Raw genomic sequence first — 13587 nt, 5'->3', positions numbered from 1 at the left:
AATGATCAAATGTACGGCCTATAAAGCATTTCTTCATTAACATACCTCTGAGCTTGTTCACAATACCTGATCAATTTTTCCCCAACATGGATTAACTAGGCGAATACAAAGGAGGCCTAGCACCAAGGGACATGATCTGCACCAGGGGCAAACAGCTGAATTACCCCAGCATTGAGGGACAGATGTTTTGATCATCAATGTCTTCTACTGAAAGACTTTCAATCAAGAGAGGATATGATGAAAGAAAAAAAATCTGCACATATTGATGTATGAGGAAGTCACTGGCTTATACATGGTTTAACTTAAATTTTGCTCATCAAAGCAGCCTGTTTTGTGGCCTTTCAGACATGCATTGAACATCTGCTTTAGCCATCAAGGAGGAGAATGCATTTGAAAGTCAAAACGGAGGAACTGTTGTTCAGACATCCAAGGTAAAACGAAGTGACTGTTGCAGAAGTTCCGGTTGTCACTTCCTTCTACCTCTAACTGCATCTGTTGCACCAAAATGGCAGACAAAGGGATTGAGATCTCAGTCATATAAGACTCAGATCCAGGACTTGGAACTCAAATATATTTCTAATTCGGTATCCATTCCCCCATATTTAGACAGGATTCTGCTCCATTTCAGCAGGAAGTAGCCAGAGTGGTTGTCATCCCATCCCCTGAAAGATTTGGGGAAAGATAAAAGCGAAGTGGGGATTAAAATTGAGTCCCCCTAGAATCGAGTTCCTCTGCCGAGTTTATGATTAACATCTCTATCCAAAACAATTTTTCCTTTTCTTGTCCAACATCTGTCCTCCTCAAGATTGAGGAGTATCAAAGAAAAGGGGGGGGAGTGAAACTGAGCAGGGCCCTGTGGGTCTCCTGGACATGGGAGTCTTTCTGTTCAGCCTCCCTGACCTTTCCTGAGTTCCAAACGGCAGGTTCAAACAGTTGCTAATCAGGGAAGGGAAGGGATGGAGAGACAAGGGAGGAACAGCCAATAAACAATAGTGTAGCCTTGGGGAAGGGTCCTGGTTCCACATCAAGGGATACACATAATATCTCTGAGCTCTTTACAGAACTAAGACCCCCAACAAATGGAAGATGTAGCGTTCTTCATTCCAGGGAAGACCACCTGAGGCCAGATTAAAGGAACCAGAGAAATTCATCAAAAGATTACCTGAAACCAGATTAAAGGGGTACAGACCCTGCACACACCCTAATCTTATCAGCAACCCCACCCTGAACCTTTGCCATAAAACTCCTCACCAAACTCCCCTGGGTTGGGACACACAGTTTTGAGGGCATTAGCCCACTGTGGCCCCCTTTGCCTGGCAAAGCAATAAAGCTATTCTTTTCTACTTCACCCAAAACTCTGTCTTTGAGAATTAATTTGGTGTTGGGGTACAGAGGCCAGATTTGGCTTCACCTTTCCCTGCACATCGGCCATGTCTGTGCCTGTCCCTGGCTGACACCTGGCTGTGAAGGACATTGATATCCAGCAAGACAGAGTGTCACTGGTCAGTTACTCCAGATGGTAGCAGAGGTAAGTCTTGTGCTGCTCTTCAGCCTGTTACCAGTTTCCGTGGTGGAAGTTGAAGACCTCTGGAGGCATCCGGCATCTGGGGCCAGAGTGGGGAGAGAAAAGGAAGGTGCAGAATGCTCTTGGGGTCCTTGCAGGCACCTGTTCCCCTCTGAGCCCCCAACCACCTGGGACCAGCCCAGCAGCTTTTGGTTCCTTTGCTGGTGGCCTCCAGGCAGCTCTGCCCCGAATTTAGGCTGGTCCACGTGACCACATCTCATCCTTTGCTGTATATTGTTGGGGTCATGGTCACCCCTGAGACCCAGGGCTGTCCTCCTCAGTGTGATCACCTCCTCTGTATGGTGGCCTCCCCCACTGACTCTCTGGCTTCCTGTTCACTGGGTTTCTCTCCTTGACCATCCCACAGGCACCTCTGTCCCTACAGGTGTCCCCTGAACCCCTCCTCCTTTAGGGGACAGCAGTCAGCCAACATGGGGCTGTAACTGGGTGACTCTGCTGAGCCCAGGTGTTTAAGGTCTAGCCTTCATCCAGAGTGACGGAATTGCAGTAACACTTGGATTTTGTCCCAGAATAGGGGCTGGGACCTGGTTTGGGGCTGAGCTCCTCTCAGCCTGTGGGTTGACTCCTGTTCTTCACCTGACCAGGGACACCCCCAGATGCAGAGGAGCCAGGAGATGGTGGTCCCACAGACCCCTCTCACACCCACCTGCTGGGAGAGGAACTCCAAGAAGATTTTCATAGGAAAGTGTGTCTAAGTGTACCAAAAGCTCAGTGTCCAGCTCTTAGGAAGTTTTCTAGGACCATCCGTCCAAAATGCCAGAGAACTTATAAAACTCAGTGTCTCTGCTTTATTGACAATACCAAAAATTTGGAAACTACCTTAATGTGCTCCACTGGGGGTGTTGCTTGGATCAAATAAATCAGGAAATATCCACACATAGAACATTATATGGCCTTTTGAATATTGATGCATTTGTTTCTATATTTGAATGTTATGTATTTATGATGAATCTTTAAGACTTGAGGAAATGTTTATGACATGCTGTGGGAGGAAAAGCAGGACTCCAGCTTGAGGGTACAGTATGGTTTCAACCGCAGTACAGTTTATGACCTGGGAGCCAGAGGCATGCCCAGTTCTCAGGGCTGTGCCTATACTCATCCACTTAATCCTTTTCCTACCCTGCACCTAGTGCTGAGGCACAGAGGGGGTTAGTCACTCAGCTGAGGTCACACAGCTAGGAGGAAGAGTTGCCGGGAGTTGAACCCAGGAAATCTGTACCCACAGCCCATGACTTTGACAGCTATACTCTATCATCTTTGTTGTAAATATATTGGGCAGAAGAAAAATCAGGCAGAAGAAACACAAGAAATGTTGCTAGACTTACTTCTGAGCTAGAAGTCAAGCATGATTGATTTTCCTGAATTTTATAGCTGGAGGGAGATGGGGGGACAGTGGTGACGGACTGTTTTGTGTCTATTTCTTAAGTTAGGGAGTGAGCACCTGGTGTTCACATAGTATCATATTTAAATCTTATCAGTAAAAGAATTTCTGGGCTTCCCTGGTGGCGCAGCGGTTGAGAGTCCGCCTGCCGATGCAGGGGACGCGGGTTCGTGCCCCGGTCCAGGAGGATCCCACATGCCGCGGAGCGGCTGGGTGCGTGAGCCATGGCCGCTAAGCCTGTGCATCCGGAGCCTGTGCTCCACAACGGGAGGGGCCACAACAGTGAGAGGCCCGCGTACTGCAATAAATAAATAAATAAATAAAAGAATTTCTATACTGAATATGTAATTAAACTTAAAAAAAAGCATTTTAGTGGTGCACTTATACTTTGCAATGGAGTGATTTTGATTGTAGATTTTGGAAAGTTCTGTCTGTGAAATTCAAGGACAAATTGACTTCCTTTCTGAAAAGTGACAGTTTCCTAACAGAAAACTGTATAACCACTTCTTCCTTTACAAGGAAGCTTTTCTTTTTTTTAATTGTATCTAGATAAGGATATTTCTTGTAAAATTGCATAAATCTTTATATTAAAAAAATCTTGACTATTGATTTCAGACTTTCTTTAATCATCCCAGGCAAAGTGTTCAAGCACGTGGGCTAAGAGGTGCCAACTGGTTCAGACCACCTCTGCTTTGTTACCTCTGACCCCTAGACCCTCAGTTTCCTCACCTGTGCAGTAGAGGTGAGGAATTGATCTTCACTGCTGGGCCGGGTGGAGGTTTAAGTGAGCCACTCATTCCTGTTCAGGCATGAGGGTGAGAATGTAGTGGGCAGTCAGCACTCAGTAAGTGTTGCTTATTTTCACTTATTTCTGCTTCACATTAAGTCCTAAGTTTATAACACAGGAGTGTCATGATGACCAAGGGTCAGCTCCCAGGTTATATGATTGCACACATTCAAGGGCCCACAGCACCAAAGACAAAAACCACAGGCAGAAACAGCAAGAATGTGGAGTAAGGGACGAGAGAGTCAAGGGTGACCACAGGGTCCAGCCCAGGGGACTGCAGGCATCCAGCTGGGTCATCATATAGCAGGAGAATGAAAACCCCAGGACCCAGGTGATGCCTCTCAGATATGGCTGCTCTGACAACTTTCTTTCTTGTTTTTGAATTTTTAAATTTAGTTTTAATTACATAGATGAGATCATATTTAATGATATTGATGAAAATGGCAATTAAAAATCCCACAACAGCCTGGTATGTTCATAGACCCAGTGACATCCGAATACACATGTAAGTCACACATGCTTCCTGCACACAGAACACTGCTGAGCAAGGGGGTTGCCGAGCTGCTAGGGGTCTGGGACCCCCATCCAGAGTTCTGGGCTCACAAACATCCAGGCACATCTGAAAAGTTAAATATCATGTTAAAAAATAAAGGAGAGCCATAAAAGTTGAATAAATGAGATATTCAAGGGACATCATTCAGAGATGAAAAATAAAAGTGTATTCTTGAGGTAAATTTTATGTTATATGTGTATTGTACCACAATTTTTAAACGTATGTTCTTTTTTTAAAAGGTATAATTCTCTGTGCTATACAGTAAGACCTTGTTGTTTATCTATTTTATACACCATAGTTTGTATCTGCTAATCCCAAACTCCTAATTTATCCCTCCCTTCCCCTTTCCACTTTGGTAACCATAAGTTTGTTTTCTCTGTCTGTGAGTCTGTTTCTGTTTTGCAAATAAGTTTGTTTGTGTCATATTTTAGATTCCACATATACGTGATATCATATGACATTTGTCTTTCTCTGTCTGACTTCATTTAGTTTGATAATCTCTAGGTCCACCCAAGTTGATGCAAATGGCATTATTTCATTCCTTTTTATGGCTGAGTGGTACTCCATTGTGTGTGTGTGTGTGTGTGTGTGTGTGTGTGTGTGTGGTGTGTATTATCCATTTATCTGTCCATTTAGGTTGTTTCCATGCCTTGGCTATTGTAAATAGTGCTTCTATGAACATTGGGGTGCATGTATCTAATTTGAATTAGAATTTTCTCCAGATATATGCCCAGGAATGGGATTGCTGGATCATATAGCTTTTTAAGGAACCTCCATACCGTTCTCCATAGTGGCTGCACCAATTTACATTCCTATCAACAGTGTACGAGGGCTCCCTTTTCTCCACACTCTCTCCACCATTTATTGTTTGTAGGCTTTTTAATGATGGCCATTCTGACCAGTGTGAGGTGATACCTTTTTGTAGTTTTTTTTTTAATTTTTGAATTTTATTTTATTTTTTTATACAGCAGGTTCTTATTAGTCATCAATTTTATGCACATCAGTGTATACATTGGTCAACCCCAATTGCCCAATTCAGCCCACCACCATACCCACCACCCCGTGGCTTTTCCCCCTTGGTGTCCATACCTTTCTTCTCTACATCTGTGTCTCAACTTCTGCCCAGCAAACCGGTTCATCTGTACAATTTTTCTAGGTTCCACATACATGCGTTAATATACGATATTTGTTTTCCTCTTTCTGACTTACTTCACTCTGTATGACAGTCTAGATCCACCCACATCTCAACAAATCACTCAATTTCGTTCCCTTTTATGGCTGAGTAATATTCCACTGTATATATGTACCACATCTTCTTTATCCATTCGTCTGTCGATGGGCATTTAGGTTGCTTCCATGACCCGGCTATTGTAAATAGTGCTGCAATGAACATTGGGGTGCATGTGTCTTTTTGAATTATGGTTTTCTCTGGTTTTTGTTTTAATATCCATTACTCTAGGAGGTAGATCAGAAAAGATCTTGCTGTGATTTATGTCAAAGAGTGTTCTTCCTATGTTTTCCTCTAAGAGTTTTATAGTGTCCGGTTTTACATTTAGGTCTCGAATCCATTTTGAGTTTATTTTTGTGTATGGTGTTAGGGAGTGTTCTAATTTCATTATTTTACATGTAGCCGTCAAGTTTTCCCAATTTGTATTCCTTTTATTTCTTTTTCTTCTCTGATTGCCGTGGCTAGGACTTCCAAAACTATGTTGAATAATAGTGGTGACAGTGGACTTCCTTGTCTTGTTCCTGATCTTAGAGGAAATGCTTTCAGTTTTTCACCATTGAGAATGATGTTTGCTGTGGGTTTGTCGTATATGGCCTTTGTTATGTTGAGGTAGGTTCCCTCTATGCCCACTTTCTGGAGAGTTTTTTTCATAAGTGGGTGTTGAACTTTGTCAAAAGCTTTTTCTGCATCTATTGAGATGATCATATGGTTTTTATTCTTCAGTTTGTTAATATGGTGTATCACATTGATTGATTTGCATATATTGAAGAATCCTTGCATCCCTGGAAAAATCCCACTTGATCATGGTGTATGATCCTTTAAATGTGTTGTTGGATTCTGTTTGCTAGTATTTTGTTGAGGATTTTTGCATCTATATTCATCAGTGATACTGGTCTGTAATTTTCTTTTTTTGTAGTATCTTTGTCTGGTTTTGGTATCAGGGTGATGGTGGCCTCTTAGAATGAGTTTGAGAGTGTTCCTTCTTCTGCAGTTTTTTGGAAGAGTTTGAGAAGGATGGGTGCTAGCTCTGCTCTAAATGTTTGATAGAATTCACCTGTGAAGCCATCTGGTCCTGGACTTTTGTTTCTTGGAAGATTTTTAATCACAGTTTCGATTTCATTACTTGTGATTGATCTGTTCATATTTTCTATTTCTTCCTGGTTCAGTCTTGGAAGGTTATACCTTTCTAAGAATTTGTCCATTTCTTCCAGGTGGTCCATTTCATTGACATAGAGTTGCTTGTGGTAGTCTCTTAGGATGCTTTGTATTTCTGCAGTGTCTGTCGTAACTTCTCCTTTTTCATTTCTAAGTTTATTGATTTGAGTCCTCTCCCTCTTTTTCTTGATGAGTCTGGCTAATGGTTTATCAATTTTGTTTATCTTCTCAAAGAACCAGCTTTTAGTTTTATTGATCTTTGCTATTGTTTTCTTTGTTTCTATTTCATTTATCTCTGCTTTTATCTTTATGATTTCCTTCCTTCTGCTAACTTTGGGTTTTGTTTGTTCTTCTTTCTCTAGTTCCTTTAGGTGTAAGGTTAGATTGTTTATTTGAGATTTTTCTTGTTTCTTGAAGTAGGCTTGTATAGCTATAAACTTCCCTCTTAGAACTGCTTTTGCTGCATCCCATAGGTTTTGGATCATCGTGTTTTCATTGTCATTTGTCTCTAGGTCTTTTTTGATTTCCTCTTTGATTTCTTCAGTGATGTCTTGTTTATTTAGTAACGTATTGTTTAGCCTCCATGTGTTTGTGTTTTTTACGTTTTTTTCCCGGTAATTCATGTCTAATCTCATAGTGTTGTGGTCAGAAAAGATGCTTGATATGATTTCAATTTTCTTAAGTTTACTGAGGCTTGATTTGTGACCCAAGATGTGATCTATCCTGGAGAAGGTTCCGTGCACACTTGAGAAGAAAGTGTAATCTGCTGTTTTTGGATGGAATGTCCTACAAATATCAATTAAATCTATCTGGTCTATTGTGTCATTTAAAGCTTCTGTTTTCTTATTAATTTTCTGTTTGGATGATCTGTCCATTGGTGTAAATGAGGTGTTAAAGTCCCCCACTATTATTTTGTTACTATCGATTTCCTCTTTTATAGCTGCTAGCAGTTGCCTTATGTATTGAGGTGCTCCTATGTTGGGTGCATATATATTTATAATTGTTGTATCTTCATCTTGGATTGATCCCTTGATCATTATGTAGTGTCCTTCCTTGTCTCTTGTAATATTCTTTATTTTAAAGTCTATTTTATCTGATATGAGTATTGCTACTCCAGCTTTCTTTTGATTTCCATTTGCATGGAATATCTTTTTCCACCCCCTCACTTTCAGTCTGTATGTGTCCCTAGGTCTGAAGTGGTTCTTTTGTAGACAGCATATAGATGGGTCTTGTTTTTGTATCCATTCAGCAAGCCTGTGTCTTTTGGTTAGAGCATTTAATCCATTCACGTTCGAGGTAATTATTGATATGTATGTTCCTATGACCATTTTCTTAATTGTTTTGGGTTTGTTTTTGTAGGTCCTTTTCTTCTCTTGTGTTTCCCACTTAGAGAAGTCCCTTTAGCATTTGCTATACAGCTGGTTTGGTGGTGCTGAATTCTCTTAGCTTTTCCTTGTCTGTTAAGCTTTTGATTTCTCCATCGAATCTGAATGAGATCCTTGCTGTGTAGAGTAATCTATATTGTAGGTTCTTCCCTTTCATCAGTTTAAGTATATCATGCCACTCCCTTCTGGCTTGTAGTGTTTCTTCTGAGAAATCAGCTGTTAACCTTATAGAATTTCCCTTGTATGTTATTGTCATTTTTCCCTTGCTGCTTTCAATAAGTTTTTCTTTGTCTTTAATTTTTGCCAATTTGATTACTATGTGTCTCGGCGTGTTTCTCCTTGGGTTTATGTTGTATGGGACTCTCTGTGCTTCCTGGACTTGGGTGGCTATTTCCTTTCCCATGTTAGGGAAGTTTTCGACTATAATCTCTTCAGATATTTTCTCTGGTCCTTTCTCTCTCTCTTCTCCTTCTGGGACCCCTATAACGCAAGTGTTGTTGCGTTTAATGTTGTCCCAGAGGTCTCTTAGTCTGTCTTCATTTCTTTTCATTCTTTTTTCTTTATTCTGTTCCGCAGCAGTGAATTCCACCATTCTGTCTTCCAGGTCACTTATCTGTTCTTCTGCTTCAGTTATTCTGCTATTGATTCCTTCTAGTGTAGTTTTCCTTTCAGTTATTGTATTGTTCATCTCTGTTTGTTTGTTCTTTAATTCTTCTAGGTCTTTGTTAAACATTTCTTGCATCTTCTCGATCTTTGCCTCCATTCTTTTTCCGAGGTCCTGGATCATCTTCACTATCATTATTCTGAATTCTTTTTCTGAAAGGTTGCCTATCTCCACTTCATTTAGTTGTTTTTCTGGGGTTTTACCTTGTTCCTTCATCTGGTACATAGCCCTCTGTCTTTTCATCTTGTCTGTCTATCTGTGAATATGTTTTTTGTTGCATAGGCCGTAGGACTGTAGTTCTTCTTGCTTCTGCTGTCTGCCCTCTGGTGGATGAGGCTATCTAAGAGGCTTGTGCAAGTTTCCTGATGGGAGGGACTGGTGGTGGGTAGAGCGGACTGTTGCTCTGGTGGGCAAAGCTCAGCAAAACTTTAATCCGATTCACTACTGATGGGTGGGGCTGGGTTCCCTCTCTGTTGGTTGTTTGGCCTGTCACAACCCAACATTGGAGCCTACCTGGGTTCTTTGGTGGGGCTAATGGTGGACTCTGGGACGGCTCATGCCAAGGAGTACTACCCAGAACTTCCGCTGCCAGTATCCTTGTCCCCACAGCGAGCCACAGGCACCCCCTGCCTCTGCAGGAGACCCTCCAACACTAGCAGGTAGGTCTGGTTCAGTCTCCCCTGGGGCCACTACTCCTTCCCCTGAGTCCCGATGCACACACTACTTTGTGTATGCCCTCCAAGAGTGGAGTCTCTGTTTCCCCCAGTCCTGTTGAAGTCCTGCATTCAAATCCCAGTAACCTTCAAAGTCTGATTCTCTAGGAATTCCTCCTCCCGTTGCCGGACCCCCAGGTTGGGAAGCCTGACGTGGGGCTCAGAACCTTCACTCCAGTGGGTGGACTTCTGTGGTATAAGTGTTCTCCAATCTGTGAGTCACCCACCCAGCAGTTATGGGATTTGATTTTACCGTGATTGTGCCCCTCCTACCGTCTCACTGTGGCTTCTCCTTTGTCTTTGGATGTGGGGGATCCTTTTTGGTGAGTTCCAGTGTCTTCCTGTCGATGATTGTCCAGCAGCTAGTTGTGATTCTGGTGTTCTCACAAGAGGGAGTGAGAGCACGTCTTTCTACTCCGCCATCTTGGTTCCTCTCAGCCCTTTTTGTAGTTTTGATGTGCATTTCTCTGATAGTTAGCAAAGTTGAGTATCTTTTCATGTGCCTCTTGGCCATCTGTATGTCTTCTTTGGAGAAATGTCTATTTAGTTCTTCTGCCCATTTTTTGATTAGGTTGTTTTTTTTTATTGAGTTGTATGAGCTGTTTGTATATTTTGGAAATTAAACCCTTGTTGGTCACATCATTTGCAAATATTTTCTTGCAGTCAGTAGGTTGTCTTTTTGTTTTGTTTTGTTTATGGCCTCCTTTGCTGTACAAAATCTTATAAATTTGATTAGATCCCATTTGTTTATTTTTGCAAAAGCAAAAATTTCTATTGTCTTGGGAGACTAACCTAAGAAAACATTGGTATGATTTACACCAGAGAATGTTTTGCCTATGTTCTGTTCTAGATTTCTATGATGTCATGTCTTATATTTAAGTCTTTAAGTCATTTTGAGTTTATTTTTGTGTATGGTGTGAAGGAGTGTTCTAAGTTCACTGATTTACATGTGGCTGTCCAGCTTTCCCAACACCACTTGCTGAAGAGACTCTTTTTCTCCATTGTATATTCTTGCCTCCTTTGTTGAAGATTAATTGACCATAGGTGTGTGGGTTTATTTCTGGGCTCTTTATTCTGTTCCATTGATCCATATGCCTGTTTTTGTGCCAGTACCATGCTGTTTTGATTACTGTGGCTTTGTAGTATTGTCTGAAGTCTGGGAGGGTTATGCCTCCAGCTTTGCTCTTTTTCCTCAGGATTGCTTTGGCAATTCTGGGTCTTTTGGGATTCCATATAAATTTTAGGATTATTTATTCTAGTTCTGTGAAAAATGTCATGGGTAATTTGAAAGGGATTGCAAAAGTATATTCTTCAAATGACATTCAGCCTGCCTAGTGCCAGTCAAACAGCTGCCTGTCCAGACAGCGTAAAGAGAGCATGCTGGACTGGACATCTAATAATACAGAAAAAAAACATTTCTGCTACAAATGAATGAGAGCTAAATACCCTCCAAGAACTGGCAGTTCCTGATTGGCCATTGGGTTCAGTACACATTTCCCATCAGTGTCCAAGCAAATGTTTGGCGTTAATGAGGTTGATGTGAAATTCACATCCAGTTTGTACTTCACTTCACCTTCCTTTGCACCTACAGCACAAGAAGAGATCTATAGACACACTAGTTCTTAACCTGAGCTTCTTGCAGTCCAGAAAAAAGCCAGGTGCTAGATTATTTCAACCACATTTCCTTGGGGCTTTCTGAGTCCCTGTTTCACCCAGAGTGTGGGGACGGACATCTCCCTGTCTTGGGCGATGTCCAAGCTCAAGCCCCCCTCCCAGTTGGGCCCCTGCTGTACTTTCAGGCCCATGAGGCCCATGAGATATTTGGCTGCATCACCATCCATCACATGTTACCTAACTTCTTCTTTTACTATTTGAACCTAAGTAGTAGTTTTTCAAGTTCAAAAAACAAACAAAAAAGGCAAAAGCAATCATGTTTTTCTATGGATTTCTATTAAATTTATATATTACTTTAGTTTTATTCATTCCTTATTAAATTTATTACAAAGCATTTTCTACGGGGTTTGTCCCTACTGTGAATGGAATTAGAAGATATTCATGTAAAGACACACACCATTACAAAATCAAAATGACAAAGAAACCCAAAACTAAAAGCAAAGTTGTGCCATCATTCTTGCCAACTCCAGCCCTGTCAAACACCACGGCTTTTAACTACCTCTCTAACTTCCACAGTCCTTTCCTTACAGTTACATGATGTGCTTATACTTCTGGGTCTTGATCCATCATCTTTTGACGTTATTTCTGATCGGGGAGAATGTACACCACAGCATCTTCCTTTCACTCGTCTCTGCCTTGGAAGTAATATCACTGTTCTCAGACCCTCAACTCTTCCCCACCCCCCCAATCCTCCAGCTTAAATTCTATTTTTCATCATGCCAACCATGAACGTCTCCCGTGGCTCCCATATTTGTAACAGGAGGGCTCAGCCTCCCCTGTGTTTCTCCCTGCCAGTCCACCTCCCCTGAAACTTCAGCTTTTCATTTTACATTTCAGAGAAAATATTCTGCTGTGTTAAACACCCACCACTTTCTGCAGTTTAAATCTAAAGGTATGTAGATATTTGTCTCTCCACGAGCAAGAAGAGTTATCCTTCCCTTCATAGTGTTGCAATGTCGCTTGTGCAATGACACTTGTGCACCTCAAAGTCTGTTAGTGTCACGTTCAGAGGACTTCCCTCTTTTGATATTTCATAACCAGACAGGAAGCATGCCCTTGTTAACCCGAATTCTGTTTGGAGCACACCAGAAACCATCCTGGGGACATGGCGGGGTGCCCCAGGGGAACTCATCAGAGGGGAGATTGGGGCCAAAGGACCCCCAGGGAGGATGCAGGACCACTGCTCAGCCCGAGCAGGGCTGGGACAAGAATGAGAGTTCCTGTAAATGTCTCCTGTACAAAAAGAGCAGTCAGATTGATCAAACGAAAATATAGGACCCCAGTTAAATGTGAATATATTTTTGGTTAAGTTCCAAAAATATATATTTTTTGTTTATCTGAAATTCAAAGTTAACCGGGTATGCAGTCTCTGTCACTAGCAGTCCTCTGATACAGTGCTTGCGTCTGTACCCTCTGACACCTTGACACAGAGCATGGCACCTTCACAGGGTTCCAGGATGATGAAGATACCTCCCTTCCAGCTCCCTAGGTGACAAATGCTCCTGTCTCCTCACTCGGGCCCCTCCGACCCTCAGCCCTGACCCTCCTTTCCCTCTCCAGACATCTCCCCAGGATCCTGGTCCTGTCTCAGTCCCTCCCCTCTGCCCTGAAGTCTCTCACATGTGCTCTCTGGTCTGACTGGGCCAACTCCAGATTCCTGGGCTGGAAACACCGGCTTTGCTTGTGGCCTTCTCCTGCCCCTCTGTGTGCATCCTAGTATAACTCACAGTCTTTAAGAAAGTGTCTCAGTGTTGGCTAGGGACTGGCATGGACCCAGGTGTGAATCTGGCCTCTACCACGTCCTACCTGTGAGACCTTGGGAAGAGGGGAAAAAGGATTTTGCCTCATAGCAAAATAGTGCTAAGTAGTAATTCCTTGTTCTGAGATTTGGTAAAGTTGGGATAAGCTTATGTATGAAAAGGGCTTGGTCAACGCGAGGAGACATGGTGAGTTTGCAACCAAAAGGTAGCTGTTAATTTAAAGCCAAGTGAGGGACTTCCCTGGTGGTCCAGTGACTAAGACTCCACGCTCCCATTGCCGGGGTCCCAGGTTCAATCCCTGGTCAGGGAACTAGATCCAGCATGCTGCAACTAAGAGCCTGTATGCCACAACTAAAAGATCCCGAGTGCCGCAACTAAGACCCAATGTAGCCTAATTAATAAATTAATTAATTACTATTAAAAATAAAATAAAGATAAGTGAAAGGGGTCCCCTGTCAGTCCATCCTCCCTCCCATGGGCGTGACTCCTTCGTCTCTGGGGACTTGCAGACTCCCTGGCACACCTGCAGCAGGAGGGGGCAGGAGACACAGAAATGAGGGCATCAGCTGAGAATGCAGCCAGGACCCATCAAAAGAGGCCAGGCCCAGACATCGAGTCAGGAGTGCAGGAGGCGAGCCCCTAGGGGTCAGAGGAGGAGACCCCGGGAGGAGGAGGTGAGGCCCCATCAGCGACACTGAGGGG

The sequence above is a fragment of the Monodon monoceros genome, unplaced genomic scaffold (assembly GCF_005190385.1).
Source record: "Monodon monoceros isolate NGI ecotype Baffin Bay Population unplaced genomic scaffold, NGI_Narwhal_1 Super_Scaffold_6, whole genome shotgun sequence".
Classification (NCBI taxonomy): domain Eukaryota; kingdom Metazoa; phylum Chordata; class Mammalia; order Artiodactyla; family Monodontidae; genus Monodon; species Monodon monoceros.
This window is presented reverse-complemented; position numbering follows the sequence as displayed.